The following is an 18,147-nucleotide window of genomic DNA, read 5'->3' as shown; positions in this document are numbered from 1 at the left end:
AGAGCGCAGTTAAAACTTACACACACGCTTCGATCACTGGCTGTGTGCAATTTCTCCAAGGCAGCGATGACGTCTCCTGAGAGACACTGTCTCAAAACCACAGCGCTACAAACAATGCATGTATCAATTAATCTGTGCAGTTAAGAAAATAACAATAAAAAAAATAAATAAATCAGGAATCCATCAGCTGTTAATGAGAGACAGAAACAGACATGTGGGGAAGAGTGTTTCTGTTCCAAACCTGAGTTACTCCCATCTGTGTGTCTGTGTGTCCTTGAGCAAAGCAATCAATGACTCACGGACTGTGTGGTGATACAAAGCTGGACACACCAAAAAATGAGATTATCACATGTCCAGCAAAACGTACAGCAGAGTATGTTGAATCTGTGCCGCTTTCTCTCCAGTTTAACATCATGCCAAAGCAACAACAAAAATTAACATCATGTGACCAACCTGTGGTTAACCCTCTGGGGTCCGAGGGCATTTTTTGGACAGGTCACACTCCTGGCATAAATGTTTTATTATTGCTGTTAACAGCTCTCCCTGCATCCCACAATCCAGTTTTATGTCTCTTTTTTTTCCAGGACAACCTGTACTTTCAGAATATATATGCTATAAGTGTAATAAAGGTTTACAATCAGAAATAAGAAAGGAAAAAGTAAAACAGAATATAATTTTCCACATACATTTATTCAAAACACACAGCAAACTATAATAAACAACTGTTTTGACACTTTATAAAGGTTAATTTGAGGTCTTGGGTGAAAGACTGTACAACAAAAAGGTTCAAACAATAAACACAAATGCACATTTTGAACAATATATACAAAATAGTCTATGCATTTTGTTGTCTTCATCTCAAAGCAATTTCCGTCTGCTATTACACAAAGGTCACATCACAAACTTATACTATGAAGTTAACTGTGTGTTTGTTCTCTCCTGCTCTGAAAGCAGCTTTCACACTTCAAGGCTCATTCAGTTTAAGGAGCGGCCCCTCCACCTCGCGCCATTGATATGGTAAACAGTGCTTTACACCGGAGTGAGAGAGCTTGCCACAGGCTTATCCAATAACATTCACAGGCAACTAGTGGAGCAATCTTGATACTCACACACTCTTTGTTTGAGCACATGAGACTGTATGAGATGCCCTCCATCTGCTCACTTTCACTGATCACTGTGCGTAATGGCACAGGGCACATTGGACCCAGCAGCCAGGGGGCTATTCAAACAGGCCTACTAGTAACACATCACTCCTAAAAACAATCTTTGGTTTATCATGTGAGGTAAATCTGCCCTACAATTGGATTTTGGAAAACCATGTGACAGTGAAGCAATTCCGACTGGACACTCACATTGCGCACGTCATCACAGTTTCTATGAGGAGTACAAAGATGGAGGATGGCTGGCTCGAAAGTCTGCGGAGTTAACTTTTCAGCAAAAAAGTAAGTTTGTATCTCATATTATTAAAAGGTTATTTATAATTTAGTAAAACTTGGTCTCAGCTGTCGTATATGATGGCGTCGGCCCAGAGGGTTAACTCCACTTTCCACTCCATTTTCCATCAAATGCAAATGTACAATGTGCTTTACATTAATGCCTCACATTCACTCATTCAGACATCCATCATTGTCAGTGTGACACCGTGCAAGGTGGCCAACTGCACACACAGAGCTGCTTGCTGATTAAAGACCTTGCCCAAGGAAGCTTAGTAAATTTCAAGTAGACATTGGTCATGAGACCACCTGTCTGACCTCTGATCATACCAGCTAATCACAAACCAGGTCCAATTAATCCAGACACAAAATACAATCAGAATCAAATTTATGCCAGGTATATTCTCCAAGTAAGTTCTCACATACAAGGAATTTCATCTGGTGTCATTGGTGCAGTAACATCAGTAAAGGGAAAAAGAAAAAAAAAAGTACTTCTGTAAGAAGTAATTTGTGCATAAACAAGAAAAGAAAAGTGATGAAAATAAAAATATGACTGTAAGAAGTAAAGAAGTCAAACAGACATATGGGCAAATCTATGTTTAGTGTCAAATAAAAATAGTGGAATGGGGCTGTGCAGGCATACAATAGATATGTAATAGCACTTAAAGTGCCACGGACATAAACCGTGAATTACATAAATAATTATGCAAGAAAATGGTCATTCTTTAATAAAACTGTTTATATAACGGCTGAGTGGATCCTTGTCATTTGATTCATGCTTTGTATGTCACATGACATGGATTAATTTGTCCCGTTAGTGTTGCATTGCATTTAGAGAGCAGTTTGGTTCCATTCAGAGTGCAAATTTGGTTCCATGCATTTGGTACCATTGCACTCTGCACGCATGCATGTACACACAAGCACACACCGACACACGCGCACACACATACACACAGTCATGCATGTGCGCGCGCACACACACACAAACAAATCCACTCCGCTGTAAGCTGTCTGGAGGCATGAAGAGCTGTTCAGATGAAAAGCTGATGTGATTTTTGGTTGCACTGTGAAACTACACAAAGCTTTTCAGCAGCGGTGGAACACCAAAATGTAAGTCTTTTTTCTGTTGTTTATAAATGAATAAAATATCAAATGACAGGGATCTATTTTAGCCATTATATAAAACAAACAATGAATGTTTTTACAATCTTTCAGGTGAAAGCAGGAACAAATTATTTATCGAGGCGATTGAATGGTATATTCACCTCAAGAAATATCCATACCAGCGAGTCTGGGCACTGTGTGAGGCCGCTGTTTGTTTTTAAGTTAAGTGCCTTCACCGCTAGTGTGAGCGCGCAGCAGCGTGCAATAGCACAAAATGTATAGAACCAAAATTGCACACTAAATAGAACCAAAATTGCATAGTGAATGGAACACAAAGGCAAATGATACAAATAAAACATATCACATGCCATACAAACCACCAATCAAATGATAAGGATCTATTCATAATCATTTATATGAATATGAATATTTAGCCATAAACATCTATGGCCTGTACCCATATGTGGATATTTGTATTCTTTTTTCCGTACCTGAGCAGAACTTGTGAATGATTGGGATAATAAATTTTATGTCAATTGCACTTCAAATGTCAAATGATTCAAAACTGCTAAAACATATAAATGTGCAATTGTTATAAAAGGTAAGCTTAACCTGTCATGGTTTTGGCCTGATCAAGGCGTTGAGCCCATTTTTCATTTGAGCCCCAGCTTTGAGTTATTAGTTCTTTATTTTCATCCTGGTTTATTCTCTGTTATGTTGTCACGTTTTACTTTGGCCTTTTGTTCAGTTCTGTTCTCGTTTTCTTCAGTCAGTTGTATTTTCAATTATTGTTCATTAATTTATCACTTGGTTATTTAGTTTCTCTCATATGTAACATTTGTTGTGCTTAAATGTCAGGTTTGGTTTTCTGTTATTGTTTTGTCACTGCTGGTTTGTTTTACCACCTTGTTTTCTTAGTCAGCTTCTGTTTAGTTTTAGTATTTATCTCCATTTATGCTCATGTAGTTTTTATTAGGTTATCACTTGTTTAATTTGTTTATCATTATTGTCATCAGTTATGCTTACTCATCCAGTTTTGCTTTCTGTTAATTATTAGTTCTTCTGTCATCTGTTTATCTCCTCGGTTCACAGTTTCTTGTTTCTCTCACACCCATCCGATGATGTTCTCACTTCACATCTCTGCACCTGCCTCATGTCTTTGTCTTTCACTTTGTCTCTGTCCGCTCTGTGTCTTCTTTCACTCTCACTCTTGGCACCTGCTCACGCGTCTTTGTTTCTTACATCACTTCACTTTGTGCACTCTCTTCCTCCCCATCTTGCACAGTGTTTAATCTTCGTTCACTTGCCACACCCCTTTCTAGATTGTTCCTCACATGCACCTTGTTAACTCCTGTCTTATTTAACCACCTCAAAGTCACCACACCAGCACCAGTTTGTTATCTTGTACACATTCCAGCTCTCTTTGTCAGTCCTAATTTTTGCCTTGCCGTCTATCGTATCTGTTTTCCTCGACCACACCTCTTGCCTCATCCTGGATATCCATGTTTGCTCGTGCCTCTGACCCCTGCTCAACCATGACTGCATTTTTGCCTGATCCTGATTGTACCTCTGCTACGCTGCTTGATCACATGTGTACCGAACCAGAGCCTGGAATAAAGACCATGTTTTCTCCTACACCAAAGCCTAGTCTGGGATTTTGCATTGTGGGTCCAGCCACTATGGTTGGCGGGCAGATGCCTGCTTTGACATAATCTTGCTTTATTTAGCCCTCTGGGGTCCATGAAAGCACTGGTATGCCCAAGTTTGTTTTTCATCATATTTTTATTAGTAGGTCAGTGACAGAATGTCACAGAGATTTTGTTTGACCACTTCCTAAAACAACAGTGTCACCTCTTGCTTGAAGTTCACTTTTGGACTATTTTTGATTCATAGCCAATGAATCAAAATCACATGAGTCACATGAGTCTATATCTGTTTGTCTGCCAGAGGCTACAGCCAGAGCACAGTGTCTCTCCTTCGGGGATTCACATGCCACTAAATGCTCATGAATGCCAAAATAAATCTTGTCAGGCTAAAAACAGCTTTTAATTTTTATTTAGTCTTCCAGCCAATGAAATTGCCGTGAAAAGACATGTGGAGAGACATGGCCGAATGGTGCAAGGATAATTATGGATATTCCTGGATAGAGTTTTGACACAACACATCTAGCTGGAACTGCTGAATGATTTTATTTTACAACTATGAGTCTGAAAGTATCAGGTCTCTGCCATGCAGTTTCCAGTGGTTGGAGCTGATATCACTGCACAATTTGTCTACAGTTATAAAATGTATATTCATTAAAGATTTTAAAAATGTTGGAAAACATATTTCATATTTTGAAACTTAGGGCTAAATTATTTTTCTATACAGTATTTTAGGCGAATATATGTCACATATTCTGATAGCTGAGATTTTTCTCAACACTTTGTTATGCACCACATGTACATTATACAAAAACTACCTTAAAATGGGAATTACTGAAAATATGGTGAAGTCAAGAAAATACCATTAGGCCGTAGAGGGATAAAGTGTATTTTACCTTCAATGAAGGGTATCTTATTAGATAACAAAAATGCAATTATTCTTTCAATGCTTATGAGCCCTGAAACATATATATATTGCTGTGCTCGCAAGTCTGTGGATACCTGAGGGTTAAGGGTTAACTAAACATTGACAAATAGTATTTCTTAGGATTTAATACAGCCTATAAAATGTATACATTTTATGGTAGTCCATCTACAATGTCACACTGTCCTTTGGAGGGACAGCACAGGCCATAATGTATGGACACAAAGTGAGAGAGGTGAGACTGAGATGCTTAGGCGTGAATCATGGTATTGTGGGTATATCGAGAGAAGGATGCTGAGGATTTACAGCCAGGCAGGAGGTGAACGGGATGGCCATAGAGGACTGTTGATCTGGTGAGGGAGAAGATGCTGGTGGCTGGTATGACATAAGAACATGTAGAAGACAGGGTGAGATGGACTGTATGAGCTGGTCTGTCACCCCCCTAATAACCTCACTCTCTTGGCAGCTGAAAGAAGTGAAAAAAAAAAAAAACATATTAAAGTATTGGAATACTTGTAACATGTTTTGAAATCCTATTGTACTTTCAATATACTGTAGTCTTTCAAAAGTATTTGTGTTTGAATGGCCGTAAGAGGAAACAAGTGATTTCTCAATCCAGACAAAATGGAATTATTGAGAGGTGATACAATTTTGAATCATTTGACTTTTCGGTGATATTTCTCAGGGGTGTGCCCACTTCTGCTGCATAATGTGAATATTGAAATAAAAAAAATATATATAATACTGGCATAATATTCAAAGAGTTCAACTCCAGTCTTTCATCATTATTTATATAGTTTATGTATGTGAGTCATAGATAAGGCCAGTTTTACTGCCTCCACTTCAATTTTAGATATAATCAGCTCTTTAGAATTCAGACACCCATCATAAATTACACTTAATTTAACACGTGAACACGTGTCCTGTGACAGGAACTCGCTGATGTGAATGTACAGTGACAGTGTTAACGGCAACAAACTCAGACTACACCAACAATCCAGATCCTACTGAAAACCTGTCCACATGCCCACGACTACAAAATAAGTGTCTGCTGTGATGATTTGAGGTTTAACTCATGCAAGTCAGACAGGAAAAAAAAAACAGTTGCTCAGCTGCTCAACTTAGTGGTGTTCACCATTGAGGACCGAAGGTGATTCCCCAGTGTGAGGTCTGGGCACCCTCCCAGACCTGACCCGACCACACACTTACATTTCAGTCAGAGCAATTGTGCACACAGTCAGACTGCACAAAATTTGGACATTTTCAGGGCTACACAATTGAACACTCACTCACTCACTCATCTTCAACTGCTTACTCCAGTTAAGGGTCATGGGGGGGGTAAGCCTATCCCAGCAGTGATAGGGCGTGAGGCAGGGTCCCTTCTTGTAATGAAGCTGATTTCAAACTAATTTTCACAACATCAAAATACAGTAATGTCTTCCTTTCCAAAGAACTGTCCTTCCAACATCCCAAAGGTGGAATGTTTTAAACTAAAGGACCAATGTTACTTGACTTCCTGTGGAATTCCCGTTCAAGCACTCAGCTCTTACAAGAGTAATCAATATGGTTATACTTCAAAGGTTTTTCTGAAACCAAAAGGGGATTAAAGTCAGTTCAGAGTGAATGATGGGACAGTTCATATAAATCTGTCAAAGCCAGAGACGCCAAAGCTCTCTCTCTCTCCAAGATAACAGGTCACAGACATGCTTCAGTGTTCAAATAACATTTTTTTAGCCCAAGTATAAAAGTTATAATGTTTTTCCTGTTTGTATAATTAATCAAAAGATGAATTGTATATTACAGTCTAATTTTTTAACATGTTTCTTGCAGGTAAAGTTTCTATATGTATATTGATGTCTGTCAAATGTTATTATGAATTGTCAATTTCAATTTAATTCAATTTAATTAGCTTATAATGCGCCAAATCACAGCAAAAGCCATCTCATGGCGCCTTACATAAAACAATTCAACATAAAATTTAAATAAATAATTAAAAATGAATACAAAATTCAAATACATGAATAAAAACAGAAGTAAAGAATAAAACAGATAAAAAAAAAAACTATTCATAAGAAAGAGAATAAAAATAGGTTTTCAGTCTTGACTTAAAAATGTCCACGGACTCTGACTGCCTCACAGTCTGTGTTTTTTTTTTTTTTCCCTGTAATCAAGTTCTTTCTTAGGAAGTATTTAAGAAATGTAATAATCATATATGTTGTAGAAAAAAGGAACAGAATGTCTTCCAGTATATTTGAAGTTTTTTTTCTTACTTTCTGTGTGAGCTGAACCGATACACGAAGTAGGCAGAGCATAATTATGACACCTCCTCTTAAAATACCTAGAACCTCACTCTCTTGGCTCCTTTCTTCCATTTTTGGCTCTTGGCCATCTCTTTTCTCTGCACTGTGTGTTTTTTTGTCTTTTTTGGTCATTGCAGGACATGTGCGGCCTACCTTTGCTGAAGTTCCAACACATGGGTCTTTGTTCTTTTGTTTTGTGGTTTTGCTCAGTGTTCCTTTTTGTATCGTTACCTTTGATGGTAACACTCCAGACTTGAAAACTTTTACGGCTTGAGTCAGGTTTTCTGCCTTTAGTAAGCAACTTCCTATCTGAGTTTGTCAGATTGAGAACAAATTTGCAAACAGTTTCTTTTTTTCCTTTTTTTCTGTAATTTTAGAACTCTCGTTATCCAGCTATGAACTTTTTCTAATTTTTTACAAAGACTTTAATTCGGTCTTCTACAAGTTTTTGAAAGCCACCACAGTATCTTTTGTGAAAAAACCCCTAAAACATTCATTCGTGGTTTGACCATCATCTTCCACAAAACCGCAACAGGACCATTGTTCTGTCCTGCACGCAAACAAGCTGGACTAACTCCTGAGATCACAGGGGAAAACCAGTGGTTCAGCCTGAGACACAGGGAAGGTAAGACCCCAAAGGCCTATCAAGAAATTGACCTGACTGGAACCACAATCCAACAGATCCAGCTAAATGAACCACCAGAGTTCAGAAGGGCTTTATTGTTAAAATGTTGCAAAGTGGCTAGACGTAGTAGTTTGGTACTTTTCTTAGTAATAATAATAATAATAATAATAATAATAATAATAATAATTGGTGAACCCAACAGCTGGTACGATTTATATCAGCTGATTTAAAGCATGATTTAAATCACTGTAAAAAAATCAAAAGATCTTTTTTTTCTTTTTTTTAAAGGTGTTGCATTCATTAAGACACTGAGTCCAGAGACTGATACTGATATCACCCTCTATATTGCTAAATCTGCCCCATATGACACAGAATGCCTGAGTCAGGAAGTTTGTGCTTCTGTTTGGTGGATAGCCGGGAGGTGTTTTGTCATTAATGAAAGCCACACTGTAGCAAATGTGCTAGTTTCAGCTGTTGCCAACAGTGGTGGCCTGGAAAGCCAATTCAGTCCTGTACAATGATGAGTAACAGCAAACAACTGAACCTTTCTGAACCACTGAATCAATATGAAGCAATTGTGTTGAAATGGTTCATTTTTTTTCGGAGCATTTGATGGAACAATAAAAGACAATATGCTATGAAACAGTAAGGTGCTATCATGGATGTTTAATAATAAAGGTTCTATGTGCATCTTGAAAATTTGTACTATATTTCCGTTAAGACCTTAATAATATATTTGTGTTATAATGTGATTGTTCCATCATAAACTACTGTATGTCATAGTGATATAGAATAGAATACTATAGAAGAGAGCATTTATTGTCATTGTACATGTATACATAGAACACAATTTGTCCTCTGAATTTAACCCATCCTAGGAGCAGTAGGCAGCCACAGCCCTGGGGATAAAATATAAATTGAGAAATGCTTGTGTAACTAGGGACTGTTATGAAAATAGATGTACAAAATGATGGGGATTTTGGCACTTCAAAGGTTTTCATAGGATCATTTCAGTGGTGTTAGGCTTGAGTCTGTTCCTCTTCTTCCTTCCTACCTCTCCAGTTTTGGAGATGACCGTCTCACATGGCACAGAGGTTGCTGGCATATGAAGATAGATTTTGTCCAGATTTGAAAAAGTTGGATACACAAGTTTCGCAGTTTGGTTTTCCTTAGGGTCTATGCAACTTGTTCTGAAAAAGTCCTATTCTAATTTATATATCGTGATATATATTGTTATCGTAAGAGGCTGCAATGTATATCGCAAAATGGATTTTAGGGCATATCGCCCATCCCTACCACAAACCAATTGCTATTTGGATAACTGACATTAAGAAATGCAGATCCATGATTCCTATGCAATGAAAAAAAAAAAAATCTGTGTCCACAAGAATCCATCATCTGCTGGTCTGCTTTTTGGGCTTGGTGTCCTTTTCTTTATTATGGAGGTGACCACCCTCTGGACAGCATTAACACAAATCCCTGTTGGTATTATATTTGTATGAGAAAGTGATCCAACAAAACCAATAAATGCATAAAAGATAAAAGATGTTTCTTTTGCAACAGCACACATCATTGGTATTTATCTATCGATACCCTGTGTTTGCCATTTAAATGCATCCCAGTGCACCAATACAAATACCTTCCTATGGAATGAGAGCATTCTGCTTATCTCACAATAGAATTAGTGCTGCTTTGATCATATTCCAAATTTGTCTCAGTGGAGAACAAACCACAGTGAAGCATATCAGTGTCTGATAAATCTTTCTATTTCATCTCCTACAACAACAACACAACATACCTGATCATTATTTTTCTTTTTTCTTTTTTTTTGCTGGGCAGCAGTTTGGCTAATTTGCATATTTATGAATATTTTATATTCTTCCTTGTTTTGACTGGGGAGAATAAAAAAAAAAAAAAAACTACACTAAAATGTGCTGTGGGAGAAAACCAGTGGTCCACAGTCAGAACGATGGAGTGACAGCAACACATCGATCACAATAATACAAAGAGTCAAATAAAAACAAGTCTGAAGAAGCTCGAGACGCAGAGAGGACATGGTGTTTGGCCAGGACGGAAAGGTTAGAGGGGTCCTTGGTATCACAGTCCAGCTGAAGAGACAGATCTTGGAACACAAGTGAGACAAATAAAGGCTAACATTTCACTCTAGTTAGCTGGACTTGAAAACTAAATAGGCCAGTACTTTAGCAAGTTGAGGAATTATCAACTAAATGACGGAAAGGTGTTTGCACTATCAAGTTTGGTCTTATGCGTTCTTGTGTTGCCCTGGTCCTGGTCTTCTATCTCACTTCCTGTTTTATTGTGACATCACTTTTCCTCATCTCCTTTTATTTGCTTCACTTCCTTTTACAGCACAATTTTTTTGTTATTACAGTATTACAGGATGATTGGTGTTAGGGCTGGAGTGTGTTGTGCGCCAACGTGGAGGTACCCGGATAGCAAAATAACCGACCCCCACCAAGCAGTAATATCTTTCACATTCCTTACAATATACAGTACATATTTTTAAAATCTCACATTACTGACCATATGCACAGAGATTGGCCAATTGGTGAAACATGGTGATCCACACGTTGTCTGGTCGCTGTTACAGGATGGTTCTGGAAAGTCAGGTTTTCTCATGGTGCAAGTCGGCAAGAAGTCAGCAGTGATCACATTGAGATGATATGGTATTTCAACAAGAGGTTAATGACAGATTAATAATTTCCATCACAGTCGGCCCAAGAGTGGGCCACAGGTCCTTAAACAATTTTGTTGGTATGGGATCAAATAAACAGGTTGTGCTTTTTGTAGACGCCACAAGTTTCATCAGCATGCCCAATGAAATACAATTCAATTCTGTCAATCTAGGTAACACCTCAATGGTAGCGCCCACCTCCATAGCAGGTTTTAATGGCTGGTCTGAGGCATGCTGAGATATGCTCAGCCTAATATCTTCTATTTTCTTCTCAAAATAATCCAAGAAATCCTGTGCTGAAAATGGAGAACGACTAACAGGTGGCTGCCCATGAATAAGAAATGCGACCGTGTCAAACAAAAACTGTGTGTTATGTTTGTTTTTACTGATCAAATCAGAGTATTAGGTCCGCTTCGTGGCCAGTAGTGCATGCTTATAATCTAAAATAGCATCCCGCCATACAAGGCGGAACACCTCTAATTTGGAATAACACCATTTCCTTTCCAGACCTCTAGCCTTCTGCCTGAGGTCACGCAAATAATCATTGAACCAAGGTGACTGTGCCTTAGGAGGGCGTGACCTTAAAAGAGGAGGCGCAATCTTATCAAGTATAGTTTTCAGCGTTAAAGTTAGACTATCCGCAAGGCTGTCCACTGATTTAGCATTCTCCAGATTCAAAGCTAAAATATCAGGTAGTCTGGCCTCAAGTTCAGTCATAGTTGAGGGTTTAATACGACACTGCAGTAGTAGACAAGGTTGTTGTTCCACTAAGCGTGGCAGCGTAAATGTAAACCTGATAAGTGAATGGTCTGAGACTATAGATGCGAGAGGCAAAATGCCAATATTTGTGACAGCAAACCCACGTGCAAGAACCAGATCCAGGGTATTGTGTCGGGTTCTGAATGCATTGCTGGAATTCTAAAGCATCCACAATTTGCATAAATGATTTGCTAAGGAGATCAGAGGAATTATTTATATGAACGTTAAAGTCACCAATAATCAAAATGTTGTCTGCACTAGTTGACAAACTAGAGATGAACACACCAAAGTCATCTAAGAAGTCAGAATATGGGCCAGGGGGCCTATAAACAGTGACAAAATAACATAGCTGAGCTCCAGTTTTATGACCCTGACAGTACTTAGCATCATGGTCGTAAAAGAGAGTCAGATGCTCAAAGGAATTATATTTGTGACCACCAACAGCTAATAAAGAAAACCTAGATTTGTAAATAAAAGCCACACCCCCGCCTTGCTTCACACCACGAGACACGTGACTAAATGTGTACGGTGGGCTGGCCTCATTCAGAGGAAGGAGAGTTATGGGTTTGAGCCAGGTTTCACACAAGCCAATCATATCTAAATGATGATCCATGATTAAATCTTTAATCAACAATGATTTCGAGGACAGTGATCTGATGTTCAGGAGACCCAGGGTAAGGACCTCAGTGGGGATGACAGTCTCACTGTTCGGAACCCGGCGAAGGAAGCCCAGGTTCCGAGAGCGCCACTGGCGCACATCAATCCAGCGAAGATGTGGACGTCCGGGCCGACAGTCCTCAGAGCCGACCAGCGGCACCACTCAGGCTCTAACCGGATCCACAAGGCGCCAGGGCAGCACAGATCCTGCCAGAATTCTGTGCACAGCTCGTCCGGAAGCCAAACAGCAGGCCAAACAGAGCTTCAGCTTCACCAGACGTCCACTCCGTCTCCTGCGGCGATGACTGTGCTTTTGGCCAAAAGGCAAAACAGGAGCACGGCACAGAAAAGCTGGCACCTCCGATAAAAATGGGGGTGGAAAGTTCTGTCCACCCGCCGATAACCACACCGCACCATGAACCGGGCGCTGGAGATCCAGCAGAGTTTGGCGTTCATACACCCGCAGTGCCTCTGACTCAAAAACATCATAAATTAAAAACAATAAAATAACAAACAGACTGGAGAGCAGCAGACGAGCAGCCAGACACAACAGCGCCATCTTGGCACTCCCTCCAAGATTCAGGAAATCTCACAAAATCTCTTGAGGATTCAGACTATTCCTTTGTAAAACCCTGTTAACTAAAGTAATAATTTGCATCACTTTTTTACCAAAATTGGAGCAACTTTAACTTTTGATCCCTGTACCAACTATGTAACTAACTAATAATAACCTTTGCTACCATTCTTGCTGTTTTTATCCCATAACTCCAAGAATTCAGTTACAGATAGTTTAAACTATACCTTTTTGGCCGCCGACTGAAAATTCAAGTGGCTAATCGTTTTTTTGTTGTTGTTGTTGTTTTTCAAAAGAGGCATGTCTAAAGAGTATTTGTGCCGAATTTGATGCTTTTATCACCATTTGCAGGATTCGGCTCTAAATATTCTCTTATCTGCCGCACTAACTGTGACGACCAGCATTATATCTCCTTGTGGTTCCTTGTTGCCAACCAGTGTTTCTTCCTGTTCTACCTTGTTTTTCTTTCATTTCTTTAATTTACCAAGAGTGACTGTGTCACATTTTCGCCCTGAACCGGGCTTTGATCCTATTTTCTTCCCCTTTCTTTTTTCCACATCTGCTCCCGCTTTGAGTTATTAGTTGCTTATTTTCATAATGGGTTTATTCGATGTTCTGTTTTTCTTTGCCACCTTGTTTCTTTGTAACTTTGTATAGTTCAACCATGGTTCGGTTCCATTCTTATTTTGTTCAGTCAGTCTGTGTTTTCATTGTTTATCATTTAGTTATCATCTGCTTATTTTTGCTGTTCACATTTCTGTTACCTTAATGTCATGTTATCTCTTAGTCTCTGTTTTACTTATAGTTTATTTCTCAGTCTGTTCCAGTTTAGTTTTGGCTTAGTGTTTAATTCCTATTATTTTCTGATCAGTCTTTATGTAGTTTTTCTTTTGTGTTTATCTTCTGGTTTGCTTTCCTGTTCTGTTCTAGTTTGTATTGATCATTAGTTGTCATGTCAGGAATTCTCTTCACTGCTCACTTATGCCTGCCTGTCTCATCCTGTCTTCATCTGTACTCATCTCAGTTCTCATGTATTCACACCCACTTTCATTGTGATCACAGTCTTCCTCTGATAACTGCACTCTCTTGTCCTGCACCTGCACTTCCTCATCACTGTTGGCCACGCCCCATTTGTCATTTGTCATTTCTTTGCCCACTTGTCACTGCCTTTTCTTGCATCTCTTTTCCCCTCTTAGATTTACACACCCCCCTTCCAGGTCCTTCTCCCACCACGTGCACCTCATTATCCTATTACTAGCTGTTTTTATTTAAACTGCATCTGTTCACTTCCTTCCTGCTCGTTTGTTGATGTCATTCACTTACCAGCGCTTCATCACTGTCCTGATTATGCCAAGCTGTGTTTTTGACTCTGCTCTGTGTACCGGATCCCGCTTTCTGCCTCAGCTTTGATAAACCTGGTTGCTCGTGTACTGACCCTGCTTGTTACTGACCACGTCCTCTGTCTTGTCCCTACCTGATACTTTTGCTCCGTGGACTGCCTTCCTGTTTACCGAAACCTTGCCTGTAATAAAGACCATCCTTTTTACTCATGTGTCCAGTTTGAGAGCCTGCATTTGTGTCCAGCCTCTGTCTGTACCTCGCCTTTGCTCAGCCTGACAGACTGCCTGAACTGTGAACTGACCTTATGGCCTGTCTCTGCTAACTGCCTCTGTTTTGCCGTTTGAACATTGTTGCCATGCTGATCGATCTGAATCCTGAGCTTTGGTCTGTTTCATGGAACTGCCTCTGATTAACTCCTCACAGAGACCTCTGGTCCACAGACTGTGTTTGACCTTGGCCTGTTTGAGGATCATGATTAAAGATCTTTGAACTCAACTCCCTGTCTGTTCTCTGCATTGATGTCTTCAGCATATCCAGTTTCATTACATGTGCAAACTACACCAAACTGCCTTCACACAATTTTACGAAATATTAATGTGACACAAGTACATTGACAGGCACTTCCTTGGGGGCCTTTTGTTCATTTGTTAGTTTTAATTTTGCTGTGTTAAAAGATGAGGTATATCATGATTGAGCACATTCTCACATCAAAACTCACCAAAAACTGGACTCAGTCAAAGCGTCTGAATGGATTATTGATTCTGATGTGCCAGTGGTAAAGGGAAACTGTACACGGCTGCTGAACAATGGAGATGTGAGTAGGTACACATTCCCTAATTTGAAAAGCCCAATAAAGTGCTTGGTGTGCAGTGATTCTGTTGGCCTGTGGTGTTTCAGCTGGGATGCTATACTTCAATGACAGATGGGACATTTATAGATAAGGAATAACTTCAGAGGAAACTGACTTTTCCTCACAAGAAGAGAGATGAACCCACACCATCTGCCACAGAACCTTGGTGTGGTTGACAAGATTGTGTGGCGAACTCCTCACAGGGATTGGTTCAGTTTGAACAAACTTCAAAGTCCGCACCACAAACTTTAAGGACTTAAAACAAAATCATTTGGATTCTGTTCAAGGAAACAAAAGTCAGATTCTGATTGGAGCTCAAATGAAATGTCAAAAGAAGGCAAAAATATTGAAGGTTTACGCTTTTCTTTCAAGTCGTTGGAAGATGGCATCTGAGTGGGGGCCTAGTCCGGTGATGGACTGAACTTTAATAGGAACTCATCTTTGCAACTAACGTGATTCAAGGTCATCACTAAAAACAATAGAAATAAATTGTATTTTTTTCCTTTCATCTAACATGGAATGTGCTGAAAAAAGGTGTCTAAAAAGGATGCATAACTGTGAATCACCCAGGTCTAATTATTGGTAACGCACTGAGCTACCTGCTACTACACTCATGGTTATATGTACCATGCACATTAAGGATATGCACAAGGCTTTTCAAAACGTCTGCAGATTAAAGGTCTGATTTATTAAATTATGCAAATTAACATATGGCTGCAATTGAACAAAAAGGTGATATCTGTGAGTGACCCTTCGATCACTGGACTAAACACACACATAGCCAGTTAATTTTAATGTTAACATAATCTAGCAAGAGGAAGATAAACTAGCATAGGTTTGCATCAAGTACCTGAGGATGATGCAAGTAATCAACCACCAACACAAGTACTATTTTGTGCACCTTCAGTGGGGCATTGACACCATGCCTACATTCATTGTGTGGTACCTCTTTCACACATGGAGACAGATGCTGGCATGACAGACACTCGACCCGGCAACAGCAGAGGTGTCACATTCACACCTGAGTTTTTACCACAAATAATCTCTGTAATCATTCTGTTGACAAAAATTACGTCAACCTTGAAATCATGTGAACACATCGGTGCTGAAGTCTATCTGCATGCTGCACGGGGAGCACAGCACAGATTAATAAATAAAATTATATATTCAATAAGAAATCAGCAGGATGTTGCACTGTTAGAGAGTTTCAATGGTTTGCCCGTTACAGTGTGGCACAGAGACAAACAAGGCGCAGCGTGCGGCCAACAATAAAATAAAATAAAACAAACATTACTGCTGGACAAGGTTCATTTATTAAGTCGACAGATTAATTAAGAAGTCAGCGGGACTGCACACTGTGTATTTTCTTTCAACAAAGGAGAAAAGGATATGGAAGAGGTGGGGGGGGGGGGCAGCATGTCAAATATGAATTAATCTGTCCAAAAAGACATTTTTTTTTCTTCTTTTGTCAAACAATGTCCACTAAAAAAAAATGGAAACCGTAAGTAAATTTACAGTGGCTTTTTAACGCATTTTAATTGGTTAATGGCATTTCAAAAAAAGTAAATCAGGCTTCTCAATATAAAAATTCCTAAAATTATCTTCCTTAGACTCAAACTGAAAGTAAATTTCTACAACTTGATATAAATTAATTAAAAATATAAAAGCCAAGCTGACGGGTTGCATAAGTAATCAACCCCGTTGGTATAATACCTGTAAATAATCAGTTTTATTGCCAGTTTTCTTCAGACAAGTCAGAGGATGGATACATGAACATTTCCAAGACACTGACTATGTCTTGAACTTTATTTACTTCACTTAGGAAGAAATACAAACAGTATGGCACTCTATGGTAAATCTGTGTGGAGTAGACAGTTCTCAAAAACTGAGTGACGAAGTAATTAGAAAAATTGAAATTGTGCATAGTGCATATTTTGCATTTTGTATCCGCATTTATACAGCTTCCTGATGAAGTGGTGTAGAGGAGGATTTTATTAAAAGGAAGACCTGAAACTTCAGCTACAATTTGCCAGAAGGTACATCTGAGATGTAAGCCTAGATTTGATGTTTTGGTGAAAGAAAACCCTCATCTCTCCCACTTTATTATGAAGCTGTATAACTGGGGATACAAAATGCAAAACATGCACTATGCACAATTTCTCCAATCACAGCAACATAAGCCTGTAACTTCTGGGTTGTCTGGATGTCTTGGTGGCTTTCCTCACTCTTCTTCTTGCACAGTCACTCAGTTTTTGAGAACTGTCTACTCCACACAGATTTACCATAGAGTGCCATACTGGTTGTATTTCTTCATAAGTGAAGTAAATAAAGATCAAGACACATTCAGTAATTTGGAAATGTTCATGTATCCATCCCCTGACTTAGATGAAGAAAACTGGCAATTAAACTGATTATTTACAGGTATTATACCAAAGGGGGTGATTACTTATGCAAACCATCATCTTGGCTTTTAATTTACATCAACTTGTAGAGATTTACTTTCAGTTTGAGTATAAGGAAGCTAATTTTTACAATTTTTATATTGAGAAGCCTGATTTACTTTTTGTATCTGCAATGCCATTAACCAATTTAAAATGTGTGAAATAACCACTTTATTATCAACAGATTCCCCAAAACTATAGTCTCTTGATGGGAGACAAGTCCTGGACAACTTGACCCACTTTCCATAACTGGGAAGCCATGTGACATCGATCAGGAGATCTAACACTGACTCAAGTGTGCAGGAACTGCCTTCAGCCAGCTTGGCACCTGTGTTTTCCACATCAGACACCTTCAGCACAAGATGAAAATCCTCCTCTACAAAGCTCTTGGACCACTGCAATGGGCGATATGGCCTAAAATCCATAATAATAATAATAATAATAATAATAATAATTTACTGTCATTGTTTGCGCAACATAATTACATTTAGAGCATTTCTCAAACAATCAGTGTACAGGCACAAGTGCATTTCATAAAGTGCAATAAGCTCAGGTTGTAAAAACATAATACACTGCAGTAGGCACTTAAGAGACGTAAACACAACAACAGGCAGGCAGAGATAGGTAGTATGACTAAGCTTCATTATTGGCAACACAGTTATCATGGTAGTGGTAGAGGGGAGCTGATGGTCTCGTGGTAAGGTGTTGGGCTTGAGACCAGAAGATCCTTGGTTCAAATCCCAACCTGACTGGAAAATCACTAAGGGCCCTTGGGCAAGGTCTTTAATCCCAGTCAGCCC

General features: G+C 39.1%; 1 protein-coding gene and 1 long non-coding RNA gene across 2 annotated transcripts in view; one reads left to right on the top strand and one right to left on the bottom strand.

The window, feature by feature from the left end:
* The window catches only part of si:cabz01090165.1 (uncharacterized protein LOC100333421 homolog), a 950,945-nt gene that overhangs the window by 918,742 nt on the left and 14,056 nt on the right, over positions 1-18,147 (bottom strand). The gene's annotated exons all lie outside the window — the stretch shown is intronic.
* Positions 61-18,138, top strand: LOC117509389. The gene is made up of 3 exons (XR_004560397.1): positions 61-71; positions 562-567; positions 18,026-18,138. It is a non-coding gene; the product is annotated as an uncharacterized LOC117509389 (long non-coding RNA).

The sequence above is a fragment of the Thalassophryne amazonica genome, chromosome 4 (genome assembly GCF_902500255.1).
Source record: "Thalassophryne amazonica chromosome 4, fThaAma1.1, whole genome shotgun sequence".
Taxonomy (NCBI): domain Eukaryota; kingdom Metazoa; phylum Chordata; class Actinopteri; order Batrachoidiformes; family Batrachoididae; genus Thalassophryne; species Thalassophryne amazonica.
Note: the sequence above shows the minus strand (reverse complement) of the source record. Positions and strands in the feature narration are given on the sequence as shown.